An 18,831-nucleotide genomic window follows, 5' to 3' on the forward strand; every position below is an offset into this window, starting at 1 on the left:
TGAGCCCATGAACACTCTGATAGTGGTACGCACCCCTGCGGGTCAGCGTCGAACTACCATGATTGGTCGCGATGTCCCCGTTGAAATTGAAGGGTTGGAATTTCATGTTTCTCGCATTATTCTAGAGTCTTCCAACATTAACCTCATTCTGGGAATGGAATGGTTGAAAACACATACTGCCTCTATCGTTTGTGCCACCAAAGTCGTTCATCTCCTACATCCTTCCAGTGAGATGGTAAGCTACAATGCTCAGATTGTTCAAAACGCTGAAGCACGACTTTATGCCTTGAATACGTTGAACGCAGCACCTCTTAAGGGAATTGAAAAGATTCCAGTTGTTCGCGACTTCCTCGATGTCTTCCCGGAAGAACTTCCAGGAATACCCCCTGCCCAGGCTGTCGAGTTCGTCATTGATTTGAAACCAGGCACCGTTCCTATTGCCAAACGACCCTACAAGATGCCGCCTCACGAACTCCTTGAACTTAAGGAGGAAATCGACAAATCACTTCGCAGTGGTTTCATTCGTCCAAGTTCCTCAGCTTGGGGAGCACCTTCTCTCTTTGTAAAGAAGAAGGATGGAACGAACCGTTTGGTCCAAGACTATCTTCCTATCAACCAAGCTACAATTCAGAATAAATATCCCCTTCCTCGGATCAATGATCTGTATGATCAACTTGCTGGATCATCAATATTCTCTAAACTCGACTTGAGGTTGGGTTACCACCAGATCCGTGTTCGTGAACAGGATATTCCAAAGACCGCATTCGTCACTCGTTATGGTTCTTACGAGTACACCGTCATGTCTTTTGGCTTGACCAATGCCCCAGCCACATTCTCTCATCTGATGAACTACATATTCATGCATTACCTCGACAAGTTCGTCGTAGTCTATCTGGATGATATCCTGGTATATTCAGAGAACAAAGAAGAACATGCTGCACATCTTCGACTTATTCTAGAGAAGCTTCGAGAACATCAACTTTATGCTAAGTATTCCAAGTGTGAATTCTGGTTACCCGAAGTCACCTACCTTGGTCATGTAATCTCCAAGGATGGCATTGCCGTCAACCCAGAGCGAGTTCAGGCTATTCTTGACTGGACCCCTCCGAAGACTGTCAAGCAAGTCAGAAGCTTTCTCGGTCTAGCCAGCTATTGTCGCCGCTTCACAGAGAACTTCTCCAAGATCGCCAAGCCACTGACCAAACTGCTTCACAAAGGCATTAAGTTCGATTGGACAGACAAATGTCAGGAAAGTTTCCAGGCACTCAAAGACAAGATGACATCTGCCCTAGTGCTTGCTCCCCTGATTCTCGCAAGGACTTTGTCATCTATTGCGACGCTTCATGTCAAGGATTAGGTTGTGTCCTAATGCAAGAGTGCAGAGTGATTGCTTATGCCTCCTGTCAAGTACGTCCTCATGAAGAGAACTACCCAGTTCATGACCTCGAGCTTGCTGCGGTTATCTATGCACTGAAGCTATGGCAACAGTACCTTCTGGGTAATCATTGCGAGATCTTCACCGATCATCAGAGTCTGAAGTACCTATTTACTCAGCCAGATCTGAACCTCCGTCAGCAGTGATGGATGGAAGCTATTGCTGACTACAACTGCGGTATATCCTATACCCCTGGTAAGGCTAATGTAATGGCCGATGCCCTGAGCCGTAAGTCTTATTGCAACAACCACATGGTCTTCAAAGCTCAACCCCGCCTTTATGAAGAGCTATGCAAGCTGAACCTTCAACTAGTTCCACAAGGTTCTCTGAATAACCTTGTCCTGGAACCAACTCTGCTGAAAGCAATTAAGTTTTCTCAAGCCAAAGATGCTCACATGGATTTGATTAAAAAGGATCTTGCCTTAGAGAAATCCAGAGATTTCTCACTTTGTGAAGATGGAACCTTATACTTCAGAGATCGCATTGTCGTACCCCGGTTCGAGCTTATGACAGAGAAGGTGATGAAAGAAGCGCATGATACCCCTCTCTCTATTCATCCGGGAAGTACCAAGATGTATCTAGACATCTGTCAGAAGTACTGGTGGTCTAATATGAAGCAAGACATTGCTCGATATATTGAAGAATGTGACGTTTGTCGTCGCGTCAAAGAAGAACATCAGAAACCGACCGGACTTCTACAACCGCTTCTGGTTCCTGAATGGAAGTGGGATAAGATCCAAATGGACTTCGTCACTGCCCTTCCCAAGTCTCAGAAAGGTAACGATGCTATCTTTGTCGTCATCGACCAATTCTCGAAGGTCGCTCACTTTCTGCCAGTCAAGGAGACTATCACTGCTAGTCAATTAGCAAACTTGTATATCTCCTGAATTGTGTCACTCCACGGCATTCTAAAGGAGATCAGTTCAGACCGTGGCAGTTTATTCACTTCAAAGTTATGGGATAATTTCCAAGAGGCAATGGGAACTCATATTACCTGGAGCACTACTTATCATCCCCAATCCCAAGGCCAAGTCGAGCGAGTCAATCAAATCCTTGAAGACATGCTTCGAGCTTGTGTTATTTCTTCCGGCAAGAAGTGGGAAGAATCTCTCCCTTATGCGGAGTTCTTTTATAACAACAGCTATCAAGCCAGCTTGAAGATGGCACCCTTTGAAGTGCTTTATGGACGTAAGCGCCGAACCCCTCTGAATTGGTCAGAAACTGGGGAACGGAGGCTCATTGGTCCAGACATTATTCAACAAGCTGAAGAGCAGGTTCGCATTGTCCGGGATAATCTCAAGGCGGCCCAGTCCCGCCAGAAGAGCAACTATGACCGGAAACACTGGGGTTCAACTTATCAACCTAGTGAACAAGCTTATCTGCGTGTCACTCCTTTGAGAGGCACTTATCGGTTCGGAGTCAAGGGCAAGCTAGCTCCGCGCTACATTGGTCCCTTCCGCATCCTCGCCCATCGTGGACTGGTGGCTTATCAATTGGAGTTGCCACCTCAGTTCTCTCACGTCCATGACGTCTTCCACGTGTCGCAACTTCGTCGATGCTTCAAGGATCCGGAACGTGAAGTGGATCCGGAACTGATTGAAGTGCAAGATGATCTCACATACAAGGAGCATCCGATCTGCATTCTTGAAGAAGCTGAACGTCAAACACGCCAGAAGGTTATCAAGTTCCTCAAAGTGCAATGGTCGAATCATTCTAAAGATGAAGCCACTTGGGAACACGAGGATAACCTCCGTGATGAATACCCCGATCTGTTCCCTTCTACCTCCTAATTCTCGGGACGAGAATTTCTTTTAGAGGAGGAGAGTTGTAACACCCCGGTGTAATGATGCTACAGTAACCCTGTTGGAAATATGCCCTAGAGGCAATAATAAAATGGTTATTATTGTATTTCTTTGTTCATGATAATTGTCTATTGTTCATGCTATAATTGTATTAACCGGAAACCGTAATACATGTGTGAATACATAGACCACAACATGTCCCTAGTAAGCCTCTAGTGGACTAGCTCGTTGATCAATAGATGGTCATGGTTTCCTGACCATGGACATTGGATGTCATTGATAACAGGATCACATCATTAGGAGAATGATGTGATGGACAAGACCCAATCCTAAGCCTAGCACAAGATCGTATAGTTCGTCTGCTAAAGCTTTTCTAATGTCAAGTATCATTTCCTTAGACCATGAGATTGTGCAACTCCCGGATATCGTAGGAATGCTTTGGGTGTACCAAACGTCACAACATAACTGGGTGGCTATAAAGGTGCACTACGGGTATCTCTGAAAGTGTCTGTTGGGTTGGCACGAATCGAGACTGGGATTTGTCACTCCGTGTAAATGGAGAGGTATCTCTGGGCCCACTCGGTAGGACATCATCATAATGTGCACAATGTGACCAAGGAGTTGATCACGTGATGATGTGTTACGGAATGAGTAAAGAGACTTGCCGGTAACGAGATTGAACAAGGTATCGGGATACCGACGATCGAATCTCGGGCAAGTACTATACCGGTAGACAAAGGGAATTGTATACGGGATTGATTGAATCCTTGACATCATGGTTCATCCGATGAGATCATCGTGGAACATGTGGGAGCCAACATGGGTATCCAGATCCCGCTGTTGGTTATTGACCAGAGAGATGTCTCGGTCATGTCTGCATGATTCCCGAGCCCGTAGGGTCTACACACTTAAGGTTCGATGATGCTAGGGTTATAGGGAAAGTATGTACGCGGTTACCGAATGTTGTTCGGAGTCCCGGATGAGATCTCGGACGTCACGAGGAGTTCCGAAATGGTCCGGAGGTGAAGATTGATATATTGGACGAAGGGTTTTGGAGTCCGGAAGTGTTCTGGAGGTACCGGGTGATGACCAGCATGACCGAAAGGTGTTTCGGGAGCCCCGGCAAGTGTTGGGGGGCTTCATGGGCCAAGGGAAGGGGGGAAAACCAGCCCACTAAGGGGCTGTGCACCCCCCTCACCTAATCCCACGTGACCAGGGGGTTTGGGGCGCCCCATCTAGGGTTCCCACCTCCTGGCTTGGGGGCCAAGTCACCCAAAGGGGAGATCCCATCTGCCCTGGCCGCCGCCCCCCTCCCCCTAGGGGAAACCCTAGGGCGCCTCCCCCTGCCCTTGCCCCTATATATAGTGGAGGTTTTGGGGCTGCACAACACACGAGTCTCTCTCTCCCAAGGCGCAACCCTACCTCTCTCCCTCCTCGTCTCTCGTAGTGCTTGGCGAAGCCCTGCTGGAGTACTGCGCTCCTACACCATCCCCACGCCGTCGTGCTGCTGCTGGACGGAGTCTTCCCCAAACTCTCCCTCTCTCCTTGTTGGATCAAGCCGCGGGAGACGTCATCGGGCTATACGTGTGTTGAACGCGGAGGCGCCGTTGTTCGGCGCTTAGATCGGAATCGACCGCGATCTGAATCGCTGCGTGTACGACTCCACCAACCGCGTTCTTGTAATGCTTCCGCTTAGCGATCTTCAAGGGTATGAAGATGCACTCCCTCTCTCTCGTTGCTAATATCTCCTAGATTGATCTTGGTGACACGTAGGAAAATTTTTGAATTTCTGCTACGATCCCCAACAGTGGCATCATGAGCTAGGTCTATGTGTAGATTCTATGCACGAGTAGAACACAAAGTAGTTGTGGGCGATGATTTGTTCAATTTGCTTGCCATTACTAGTCTTATCTTGATTTGGCGGCATTATGGGATGAAGCGGCCCGGACCGACCTTACACGTACAGGTTCCACCGACTGACATGCACTTGATGCATAAGGTGGCTGGCGGGTGTCTGTCTCTCCCACTTTAGTCGGATCAGATTCGATGAAAAGGGTCCTTATGAAGGGTAAATAGCAATTGGCACATCACCGTTGTGGCTTTGCGTAGGTAAGAAACGTTCTTGCTAGAAACCCATAGCAGCCACGTAAAACATGCAACAACAATTAGAGGACGTCTAACTTGTTTTTGCAGGGTATGCTATGTGATGTGATATGGCCAAAAGGATGTGATGAATGATATATGTGATGTATGAGATTGATCATGTTCTTGTAATAGGAATCATGACTTGCATGTCGATGAGTATGACAACCGGCAGGAGCCATAGGAGTTGTCTTAATTTATTTATGACCTGCGTGTCAATGAAAACGCCATGTAATTACTTTACTTTATTACTAACCGTTATCCATAGTAGTAGAAGTAATAGTTGGCGAGGCAACTTCATGAAGACACGATGATGGAGATCATGGTGTCATGCCGGTGACGATGGTGTTCATGCCGCGCCCCGAAGATGGAGATCAAAGGCGCAAGATTATATTGGCCATATCATGTCACTTTATGATTTGCATGTGATGTTTGTCATGTTTACATATTATTTGCTTAGAACGAAGGTAGCATAAATAAGATGATCCCTCGCAATAATTTCAAGAAAGTGTTCCCCCTAACTGTGCACCGTTGCTAAGGTCCGTTGTTCCGAAGCACCACATGATGATCGGGTGTGATAGGTTCTAACGTTCGCATACAACGGGTGTAAGCCAGATTTACACACGCAATACACTTAGGATTAACTTGACGAGCCTAGCATGTACAGACATGGCCTCGGAACACGAAAGACCGAAAGGTCAAACATGAGTCGTATAGTGGATACGATCAACATGAAGATGTTCACCGATGATGACTAGTCCGTCTCACGTGATGATCGGACACGGCCTAGTTGACTCGAATCATGTATCACTTAGATGACTAGAGGGATGTCTATCTAAGTGGGAGTTCATTGAATAATTTGATTAGATGAACTTAATTATCATGAACATAGTCAAAAGGTCTTTGCAAATTATGTCATAGCTCATGCTTTGGTTCTACTATTTTAGATATGTTCCTAGAGAAAATTTAGTTGAGAGTTGACAGTAGCAATTATGCGGACTGGGTCCGTGAACTGAGGATTGTCCTCATTGCTGCACATAAGGGTTATGTCCTTAATGCACCGCTCAGTGTGTTGAACCTCGAGCATCGTCTGTAGATGTTAGGAAACATCTGACATACACGTTTTGATGACTACGTGATAGTTTAGTACGTAATACTAACGGTTTAGAATTGTGGCACCAAAGACGTTTTTGAAACGTCGTAGAACATATGAGATGTTCCAAAGACTGAAATTGGGACTTCAGGCTAGTGCCCATGTCAAGAGGTATGAGACCTCTAACAAGTTTCTTAAGCCTGCAAACTAAGGGAGAAAAGCTCAATCGTTGAGCATGTGCTCAGATTGTCTGAGTACTACAATCGCTTGAATCGAGTGGGAGTTAATCTTCCAGATGAGATAGTGATGATTCTCCATAGTCACTGCCACCAAGCTATTGGAGCTTCGTGATGAACTATAACATATCAGGGATAGACATGATGATCCTTGAGCAACTCGTGATGTTTGACACCGCGAAAGTAGAAATCAAGTAGGAGCATCAATTGTTGATGGTTAAACCACTAGTTTCAAGAAGGGCAAGGGAAAGAAGGGATACTTCATGAGATGGAAAATCAGTTGCTGCTCTAGTGAAGAAACCCAAGTTTGAACCAAACCTGAGACTAAGTGCTTCTGTAATGAGGGGAACGGTCACTAAAGCAGAACTACCCTAGATACTTGGTAGATGAGAAGGCTGGCAAGGTCAACAGAAGTATTTTGGATATACGTTATATTAATGTGTACTTTACTAGTACTCCTAGTAGCACCAGGGTATTAAAATACCGGTTCAGTTGCTAAGTGTTAGTAACTCGAAATAAAGGCTACGGGATAAACGGAGACTAGCTGAAGGTGAGATGACGATATGTGTTGGAAGTGTTTCCAAGGTTGATGTGATCAAGCATCGCATGCTCCCTCTACCATCGAGATTGGTGTTAAACCTAAATAATTGTTATTTGGTGTTTGCGTTGAGCATAGACATGATTGGATTATGTTTATCGCAATACAGTTATTCATTTAAGGAGAATAATGGTTACTTTGTTTATTTCAATAATACCTTCAATGGTCTTGCACCTAAAATGAATGGTTTATTGAATCTCGATCGTAGTGATACACATGTTCATGCCAAAAGATATAAGATAGTAATGATAGTACCACATACTTGTGGCACTGCCATTTGAGTCATGTTGGTATAAAACGCATGAAGAAGCTCCATGTTGATGGATCTTTGGACTCACTCGTATTTGAAAAGATTGAGACATGAGAACCATGTCTATTGGTAGATATGCATGAAGAAACTCCATGCAGATGGATCGTTTGGACTCACTTGATTCTGAATCACTTGAGACATGCAAATCATACCACATGGGCAAGATGACTGAAAAGCCTCGTTTTCAGTAAGATGGAACAAGAAAGCAACTTGTTGGAAGTAATACATTTTGATGTGTGCAGTCCAATAAGTGCTGAGGCACGCAGTGGATATCGTTATGTTCTTACTTCACAGATGATTTGAGTAGATGCTGAGTATATTTACTTGATGAAACACAAGTCTGAATTATTGAAAGGTTTAAGTAATTTCAGAGTGAAGTTGAAGATCGTCGTGACAAGATGATAAAATGTCTATGATATGATCATAGAGATGAATATCTGAGTTACGAGTTTGGCACACAATTAAGACATTGTGGAAATTGTTTCACAACTAATACCGCCTAGACCACCATAGTGTGATGGTGTGTCCGAACATCACAACTGCACCCTATTGGATATGGTGCATACCATGATGTCTCTTATCGAATTACCACTATCATTTATGGGCTAGGCATTAGAGACAACCGCATTCACTTTAAATAGGGCACCACACAATTTCATTGAGAAGACACCGTAAGAACTATAGGTTTAGAGAAACCTAAGCTGTCGTTTCTTAAAAGTTTGGGGCTGCGATGCTTAGGTGAAAAAGTTTCAGGCTGATAAGCTCAAACCCAAAGCGGATAAATGCATCTTCATAGAATACCCAAAATAGTTGGGTATACCTCCTATTTCAGATCCGGAAGCAAAAGTGATTGTTTCTAGAAACGGGTCCTTTCTCGAGGAAAAGTTTCTCTTGAAAGAATTGAGTGGGAGGATGGTGGAGACTTGATGAGGCTATTGAACCGCCACTTCAACTAGTGTGTAGCAGGGCACAGGAAGTTGTTCCTGTGGCACCTACACCAATTGAAGTGGAAGCTTATGATAGTGATCATGAAACTTCGGATCAAGTCACTACCAAACCTCATAGGTCGACAAGAATGCATACTACTTCAGAGAGGTACGTAATCCTGTCTTGGAAGTCATGTTTCTAGACAACAATGAACCTACGAGCTATGGAGAAGCGATGGTGGGCCCGAATTCTGACGAATGGCTCGAGGCCATAAAATCCGAGAGAGGATCCATGTATAAAACAAAGTATAGACTTTGAAAGAACTACTTGATGGTCATAAGGCTGTTGGGTGCAGATGGATTTTAAAAGGAAGACAGACAATGATGGTAAGTGTCACCATTAAGAAAGCTCGACTTGTCGTTAAGATGTTTCCCGACAAGTTCAAGGAGTTGACTACGATGAGACTTTCTCACTCGTAGCGATGCTAAGAGTCTGTTGGAATTATGTTAGCAGTTACTGCATTATTTATGAAATATTGCAGATAGGATGTCAAAACATTGTTTCCTCGAGGTTTTTCTTGAGGAAAGGTTGTATGTGATACAACCAGAAGGTTTTGTCAATCCTGAAAGATTCTAACAAGTATGCAAAGCTCCAGCAATCCTTCTAAGGACTGGAGTAAGCATCTCGGAATTGGAATGTACGCTTTGATGAGATGATCAAAGATTTTTTGGGTTTATACAAAGTTTATGAGAAACTTGTATTTCCAAAGGAGTGAGTGGGAGCACTATAGAATTTTTGATGAGTATATGTTGTTAACATATTGTTGATAAAAATGATGTAGAATTTCTGGAAAGCATGCAGGGTTATTTGAAAAGTGTTTTTCGATGGAAAACCTGGATTAAGCTACTTGAACATTGAGCATCAAGATCTATAAGGATAGATAGAAAACGCTTAATAGTACTTTCAGATGAATACATATCATGACAAGATTTTGAAGGAGTTCAAAATAGATCAGCAAAGAAGGAGTTCTTGGCTATGTTACAAGGTGTGAGTATTGAGTAAGACTCAAGACCTGACCACGGCAGAAGAGAGAGAAAGGACGAAGGTCATCCCATATGCTTTAGATGTAGGCTCTATAGTATGCTATGCTGTGTACCGCACATGAAGTGTGCCTTGCCATGAGTCAGTCAAGGGGTACAAGAGTGATCCAGGAATGGATCACATGACAGCGGTCGAACTTATCCTTAGTAACTAGTGGACTAAGGAATTTTCTCGATTACGGAGGTGGTAAAAGAGTTCGTCGTAAAGGGTTACGTTGATGCAAACTTTGACACTAATCCGGATGACTCCGAGGAGTAAACCGGATTTGTATAGTAGAGCAGTTATTTGGAATAGCTCCAAGTAGTGCGTGGTAGATGCATCTACAAGATGACATAGAGATTTGTAAAGCACACATGGATCTGAAAGGTTCAGACCCATTGACTGATAAACCTCTCTCACAAGCAATATATGAACAAACCCCATGGGTGTTGGATTCATTACAATCACATAGTGATGTGAACTAGATTATTGACTCTAAGGCGAGTGGGAGACTATTGGAAATATGTCCTAGAGGCAATAATAAAATGGTTATTATTGTATTTCCTTGTTCATGATAATTGTCTATTGTTCATGCTATAATTGTATTAACCAGAAACCATAATACATGTGTGAATACATAGACCACAACATGTGTCATTGATAATGGGATCACATCATTAGGAGAATGATGTGATGGACAAGACCCAATCCTAAGCCTAGCACAAGATCTTATAGTTCGTCTGCTAAAGCTTTTCTAATGTCAAGTATCATTTCCTTAGACCATGAGATTGTGCAACTCCCGGATACCGTAGGAATGCTTTGGGTGTACCAAACGTCACAACGTAACTGGGTGGCTATAAAGGTGCACTACGGGTATCTCCGAAAGTGTCTGTTGGGTTGGCACGAATCGAGACTGGGATTTGTCACTCCGTGTAAACGGAGAGGTATCTCTGGGCCCACTCGGTAGGACATCATCATAATGTGCACAATGTGACCAAGGAGTTGATCACGTGATGATGTGTTACGAAACGAGTAAAGAGACTTGCCGGTAACGAGATTGAACAAGGTATCGGGATACCGACGATCGAATCTCGGGCAAGTACTATACCGGTAGACAAAGGGAATTGTATACGGGATTGATTGAATCCTTGACATCATGGTTCATCCAATGAGATCATCGTGGAACATGTGGGAGACAACATGGGTATCCAGATCCCGCTGTTGGTTATTGACCAGAGAGATGTCTCGGTCATGTCTGCATGATTCCCGAGCCCGTAGGGTCTACACACTTAAGGTTCGATGACATTAGGGTTATAGGGAAAGTATGTATGCGGTTACCGAATGTTGTTCGGAGTCCCGGATGAGATCCTGGACGTCACGAGGAGTTCCGGAATGGTCCGGAGGTGAAGATTGATATATTGGACGAAGGGTTTGGAGTCCGGAAGTGTTCCGGAGGTACCGGGTGATGACCAGCATGACCGAAAGGTGTTTCAGGAGCCCCGACAAGTGTTGGGGGGCTTCATGGGCCAAGGGAAGGGGGCAAACGAGCCCACTAAGGGGTTGTGCGCCCCCCTCACCTAATCCCACGTGACCAGGGGGTTTGGGGCGCCCCATCTAGGGTTCCCACCTCCTGGCTTGGGGGGCAAGTCACCCAAAGAGGAGATCCCATCTGCCCTGGCCGCCGCCCCCCTAGGGGAAACCCTAGGGCGCCTCCCCCTGCCCTTGCCCCTATATATAGTGGAGGTTTTGGGGCTGCACAACACACGAGTCTCTCTCTCCCAAGGCGCAGCCCTACCTCTCTCCCTCCTCGTCTCTCGTAGTGCTTGGCGAAGCCCTGCTGGAGTACCGCGCTCCTCCACCATCACCACGCTGTCGTGCTGCTGCTGGACGGAGTCTTCCCCAACCTCTCCCTATCTCCTTGCTGGATCAAGGCGTGGGAGACGTCACCGGGCTGTACGTGTGTTGAACGCGGAGGCGCCGTTGTTCGGCGCTTAGATCGGAATCGACCGCGATCTGAATCGCTGCGTGTACGACTCCACCAACCGCGTTCTTGTAACGCTTTTGCTTAGCGATCTTCAAGGGTATGAAGATGCACTCCCTGTCTCTCGTTGCTAGTATCTCCTAGATTGATCTTGGTGACACGTAGGAAATTTTTTGAATTTCTGCTATGATCCCCAACAAACCCCTGGGGTTAAGTTAATCATTTTGCTAAATAAGTGCTTGATCATCATTGTCTCCTCTCTCTTTCAAATTCGAGTTGAATTCATTTTCAAATTATGAGTGAAATTCAAAATGCTGAAACATGAAAACTAAAATGTTCATCATGTGCCAAATATTCCACAAGTAATATTGGTGGTGAGCCAACATTTTTGCATAATGCCTATGTGGCCTAAAATAGCTAAAGCAGAAAAAGCTTAAAAAGAAAAAGAAAGAAAAAGAAAAAGAGAAAGAAAAGGAGAAGGGGTGGGAGAGCCCCTGGCCTCCCCTTGGGCTTCGGCCCATCCCAGCAGGCCGGCCCAACTACCCCTCCCCGGTCGCTCTCGCCTCCCCCTGTTCAACCGACCGAGGGGCGCACGCCCGTGCGTCACCACTGAACCACCTCGCCGTCGACGAGGGGGATAAAGATCCCCTCGACGCCTCGGGCTCCCCTTCCACTTGCTCTGCCACCCCCCACTCGCCCGCTCGCTCCGCCTCTCCCTCTCCCTGGCAGATTCCTCCTCGCCTCCCCCCTCGTTCCTCCATCCACCTCCGAGCACGGCCGCCGCCGTTCTCCATCGTCACCGCGGCCACCGGCCACCCCGTGCCTCGCCAGAACGTCCACGAGACGCGCCGGCAACCTCTACCTCGTCTACGCCTCGCTATCTAGCTCGAGGAGCACCGCGGGCCACGGATCGAGCCGCCCCCTTTCCACCTCGGTCACCGGCGATCTTCCTCCTCCCGACGCTCCTGCTGCTCCTAATCTTTCAAGGGCCACCGTGCGTGCCGCTAGGTGAGCTCCTCTGTCTCCTGCTCCCCTCGGTTTACCCCCTTCACACGCCGTAGCTAGCTGCTGCCACGCCCGAGCTCTGTTCGCCGCCGACGAGCTCATGGCCGTGGCCATGGCCCTTGTCACGCTCGCCTGAGGCCTCTGCCATGCTCCTGGTGTTCCCAGGAGACCAACGCGCACGCGCACGCCCCTCCCCGTGCCCTGTAGCCCGATCCCCGCCAACGCCCGTTCCGGCCGTCCGCCCCGCTCGACGCCGTCGTCGTTGCAACCCGCCCCCGCTCGAGCTAAGGTCGCAGTTGGATGCGCCGCTTCTCCCGCATCCGAACGAGCCTAGCCGCGTCCGATTTGAGCCACCGTAGCGCCATTTCCGTCGAGCACCCGTATGCGCCGCTGCCTCTGCTCATCGCCGGCGACGATTCCGGCCGCGCTACCGCCACCACTCGACGCGCAACACCGTCCTCATTCGAACGCACCTGGCTGGGTGTGAAACAGAGCCCTGTGCTCGTCTTTCGGCCGTCTCCGGCGAAGGGCCGCCGCGGGAGAGGCTCGCCGGAGCTCTCTCCGACGCTGACCTGACGTGGCAAGGTGGGCCCCGCCCCTAGGTCGCTGACCAGTGGGCCCTGATGGCCCAGTTGACTGGGTTGACCTAGTCAATTACTGACTGGGCCGCCTAATGGCACTGACATGCGGGCCCCACCGTGAATTAAACTAATTAAAATGTTTTAATAATTAAAAGTAATTAGTTTAGCTAACTAGTCTATGACAGGTGGGGTCCAGTAGCTAATTAACCTAGGTTTGTTAGTTTAATGCACTGTTAGACTAACAGAGGCTGACATGTGGGTCCCACTGGACCCACAGGTCAGGTTTGACCTGGTCAGCGAGTCTGTTGACTGCCGACGTCACCGACACATCATGCTGACGCCATATTTTCTTTTCTGTTATTTTAAATAATTCCAGAATATGTTTAAAACTTTGAAAAATCATAGAAAATGAACCGTAGCTCGGATCGAAAAACTTTATATATGAAAGTTGCTCAGAACGACGAGACGAACCCGATTACACTACCCACATACCTGTCAAATGCCTCTAACTATCTAAACATGGAACTTTCCTCCTCCAGTCATTTGTCTAACACAGGTCCGGAACCGGGAACACATTCCCGGTTGTTTTCCCCCTTCACCTTTATCGTGTAGCCATACATTAGGTCACACCCGACACATCTTATTGCCATGTTATGCCTTGTGATGCATTGTTTGCTATGTATTTACTCTTTCTTCCCCCTCTTCTCTTCGGTAGACCCCGAGACCGATGTCGCCCCTATGATCGACTACGTCGACGATGACCCCTCCTTGCCAGAGCAACCAGGCAAGCAAACCCCCCTTGAGCATTCCGATATCGCTCATTTCTTTCCCTCTCATGCTTGCATTAGAACTGCTACTGCTTTCTGTATGATCCTACTGTGATGCATAGCCTGTTTTTGTTACCTGCTTTCATACCTTACCTACTTATCCTAAACTGCTTAGCATAGGTTGGTTAGAGATCCATCAGTGACCCCCACCTTGTCCCAGTTGCCTTGCTTTATGTTCGATGACTCGATCATCGTGATCGACATCCAAGCCCCGACACCGCATGTAACCCCCCTAGTTGTACGACTCTGCAGAGTTACCATCGAGTGCCGAGGGTGGAACCTCTTACATCACTCCTAATGAGATCTCTGTAGTGTAGCTATACGGTCGAGGTCATTGAGGGTGATTTCCTCCATAACCACTTCTGTCACGGCTCTGTCGTGCAACCCCTCAAGTGTGAACCTCGAGGGTGGATCCTCTTACGTTCACCTTGATGATAACATCGAGTGGAATTCTCCGGGGGTGATTCCTCGGGTTTCCTCTTTGGTGTTAGACACACAGTTACTATGGTTACTATGACTTTACACTGAACCATGTTACTAAAGACGGGTCGGCCCTGAGGGGTACCCGCGCGAGCTTAATAGCGAGTGATGTGGAGTCGGGTTGACCTGGAAGGTGCCCGCGAGATACTTAAGAGGCATGGCCGTGCATTCTTAGCCCTTGCCGCAAGTACTCGAGACGGGGTGACGGGGTCACATCTTTCGTGAGTCTCTGCTTGTTACCACGCGTTCCTTATCCACTACGATTTGGATATTTGATCCGAGGGGCCTCTGGCCTGATAGCACTAACCATCACGTGGGCATTGTATGGGCGTTCTGCGTCGTATACATCAGCCGAAGCTTAATAGACGTCAGCGACTGAGCGGCGCGCGCCAGGTTGGACTGGTAAGCACCTACCTTTTTGAAGGAGGTAGCTAGGTCTGCTCACCGGCTGCCCACGCAACGTGCAGGAGTTCCCGGGGAGATGGCCCATGACCACTGGGGGCATAGGTTTAGTCCGGCGTGCCGACCTCTCTATTAAGCCTAGGTCAGGTTGGGGCATATTGTTTGGCCGAGGCCGGGCATGACCCAGGAAAGTGTGTCCAGCCGGAGTTAATCGAGCATGGTGGGTAAGTTGGTGCACCCCTGCAGGGAAGAAAACATCTATCGATAGCCTGTCCTACGGTAACGGACACTTGGAGTTGTATCCCGATCGATACAACTAGAACTGGATACTTGAGATGAGAAATGGATATGAGAAATGGATTGTGATGAGAAATGGATATGAGAAATGGATTGTGATGAGAAATGGATAGTATGGCTCTGGGATTGCTTTCTCGCAGGGAGTCGAGAAAGGATCTTTGGCCGAGGTTGATAACATTATTGCTACTTTACTTTATGCTACTCTACTCCCTCCTGTTGCTGCAAGATGGTGGTTTCCAGAAGATGCTAGTCTTCGATAGGCTAGGCTTTCCCCTTCCCTTCTGGCATTCTGCAGTTTAGTCCACAGATACAACCCATTCCTTTGATACAGATGCATACTTAGTTTAGATCTGATGTAAGTCTTGCGAGTACTTTGGATGAGTACTCACGGTTGCTTTGCTACTTCTTTTCCCCCATACCCGATTGTTGCAACCAGATGGTGGAGCCCAGGATACAGACGACCCCACCGACGACTGCTACTACCCCGAGGGTGCCTACTACCACGTGGAGACCGCCGACAACCAGGAGTAGTTAGGAGGCTCCTAGGCAGGAGGCCTTGCCTTTTCGATCGATGTTGCTTTTGTGCTAGCCTTCTTAAGGCAAACTTGTCTAACCTATGTCTGTACTCAGATATTGTTGCTTCCGCTGACTCTTGTGTATTCGAGCTTATGTATTCGATCCCTCGAGGCCCCTGGCTTGTAATATAAAGCTTGTATTTTTTTAATTTGTGTCTAGAGTTGTGTTGTAATATTTTCCCGTCAGTCCTTGATCTTGATCGTACACATTTGCGTGTATGATTAGTGTACGATTGAATCGAGGGCGTCACACCCTCCAACCTATATATATATATATATATATATATATATATATATATATATATATGAGGGGGGCACCGCTAGAACATACAACAACAAATGTTAGCCGTGTGGGGCGCCCCCCTCCATAGTTAAAGCCTCCGATCATATTGTCGTAGTACTTAGGCGAAGCCCTGCGCGGATCACTTCACCATCACTATCGCCATGCCGTCATGCTGACGTAACTCTCCCTCAACACTTTGCAGGATCAAGAGTTCGAGGGACGTCATCGAGTTGAACGTGTACATAAATCGGAGGTGCCGCACGTTCGGTGCTTGATCGGTCAGAACGAGAAGAAATTCGACTACATCAACCACGTTGTCAAACACTTTCGCTTTCGGTCTACGAGGGTACGTGGACACACTCTTCCCCTCTCGTTGCTATGCATCTTCTAGATAGATCTTGCATGAGTGTAGAATTTTTTTTAAAATTGCATGCTACATTTCCCAACATCTATCACACAAATTAACATGATTTTTACCCCATATTCTTGGGCTTTCCTCCTAATGCCTCAAAACTCCTTGTGGTTGGGATCCTGGTGAAAATGGACAAAAAGGTGTGCACGAGTGCAATAAAATCTAGAAAAAAATCTAAAACTACGAAGCAAAACAAAAGGTAAAAAGTGGTAAGAAATTGGAATCATCAACGTCGTGGTGAACCAACAAGCTGGTAGCCAACGCATTAGAGCGAACACAACCCCGACACCCAAAATGATATGGTTCATACCATTAGAGCCAATGCCACCCCGAGGCCAAAACCCATCACTGTTATGCTTTGCACCTATATACCCCCCTCCCCTCGGACTACGACGGCGGCGAAAAATGCAGCATGGCCTAACCCATCGTCGTCGTTGCAAAACTCGCCGCCATAGTCATCCCCATAGACCATGCCACTCTCAGCGTGGCCTCCTCCCGCCCTTTCCCCGGTGAAACTAAAGAGGACCGCGTTGAGAGAGGGTTCTGGGAGATAGCTTGGGAGTACTCCGAGTGGGTCGAGCAAGACAAGCGCCATAAGGCCGAAACAGCCGCCTAGCACTCCCGGTGTCCCATCGCTCTCGCCTACTTTGAGCATGTCATGGGAAGAAATGGACTCCACGCTCACGCTGATCCTCAAAGTGTGGCCTTATCCCGCATCCAGGACACACACGTGTTCGTCCAAGGTGTGGGCATGGAAACCGAAGCACCTGAAGCCTCCCCCATCTATGAGGTTGCTTCCAAATGGAAGAAGAGTCCATAGCTCACACCCTAGCACAAGATCATAACCTAGATGGGTGTTCAAACCATATTTGTAATGCATGCCTAATTCTTTGTTTTGAATAATCTCTTGCACGAAACAACGTCAAAATTCTAGACGTGGTGGATGGTTAAATCCTTGAGTGAACCTTTCTTAAAACACAATATTAAATGCATCTGCCATAACTTCCATTCTTGAGTGTAAAAAATGACAAGAAGATAAACGGAGGAAACAACACAAAGAACTTCCAAATTGTGCAGTACCCATTATAGAGTCTGGTGTCTTCTGGTGCCATGAGTGGAAGGAAAAAGACACCAATAGAAGAGAACACAACGAAAACCAAAGAAGAAGGCAACCGACCCGAACACCTGCAAACATGAAGAGAGAAGAGGGACGACGAACGAAGGCAACATATCAATGACAAGCAAGCCAGAAAACACCTAAACCTCAGCCGATGGGAGGAGCAAATAGATGCCGGCTGATGAAGCAAAGAAGAGCAAACGAATAGGTGCCTTCGGTTTTGGGTGCCTCGGAGCTGCATCCACCAACCGACAAAGCTCAAGGAACCATATACAACCGAACAACAAACCTATGCCTCCAAAACCTGCAGGCAACTACATGAAAAAAGAGCACGGTAAGTAAAATTGAATCGAGCATGGATAAGAGGCAAACCAAACCTAAACCTTAGGCAACGTGAGGAGTAAGAGAGAAGAAGAACCAGAACCGAAGAATAGAGCAACCAACCCGAACATCTGCTAACACGTAGAGAGGAAAGCAAACTAAGGCATGACCTAGTGGTGGAAAGGGATTGATGCCTTCCCACGCGCCCAAGTTTAAGGCATAATACTTGCAATTTAGGTTTCTTGCACGAATTATATTATAAGGGGCCTCCCTTACAGTCTTTCGTTAAAAAGGAGGATATGAGAGGGACGGTGAGCAAAGGCACATATCAGTCACAAGCAAGCGCAACAATATCAAAACCTCAGTTGATGGGAGGTGCAAATGGTGCACCGACCGACGATGAACATCACCACCAGCGAAAGTTGGACGAATCTGGAGCTGCAAAAGCGAGGCGGGAGGTAGGCTAGTGTGTGTGGTGTCCATCAGTCACGAGTAAGTGTGAAAATATCCAATCCTCAATCGATGGGAGGAGTAAACGACACACCGGCCGACGAGAACATCATCACCAGTGACAAAGTTGGACGAACCAGGAGCTACAAAGTGAAGCGAGAGGTAGGCCAGTGTGTGTGACGCCCGACGCACGACATAAAATAACAAATGCAAAGAAAAACACAACCGCCTTAAGAAAAAGACATGCGAGCAATGTGACCACGCAGGCAAGCAAAACGATTAAACCCACCACACAACACGTGGCCACGGGGCTAGTAGCAGAGATAGAACACCCCAAAAAGCAATGACATATGATGGCAAAGTACACATGAGACAAACAAACAGTCAAACAATGTATCGACCAAGCACACAACACACCCACTTCCCGTGCAATGCAACCGCAACTATGTGCAAGCCGAATAACCTCCCCAAAGATAT

The sequence above is a fragment of the Triticum dicoccoides genome, chromosome 5A (assembly GCF_002162155.2).
Source record: "Triticum dicoccoides isolate Atlit2015 ecotype Zavitan chromosome 5A, WEW_v2.0, whole genome shotgun sequence".
Taxonomy (NCBI): domain Eukaryota; kingdom Viridiplantae; phylum Streptophyta; class Magnoliopsida; order Poales; family Poaceae; genus Triticum; species Triticum dicoccoides.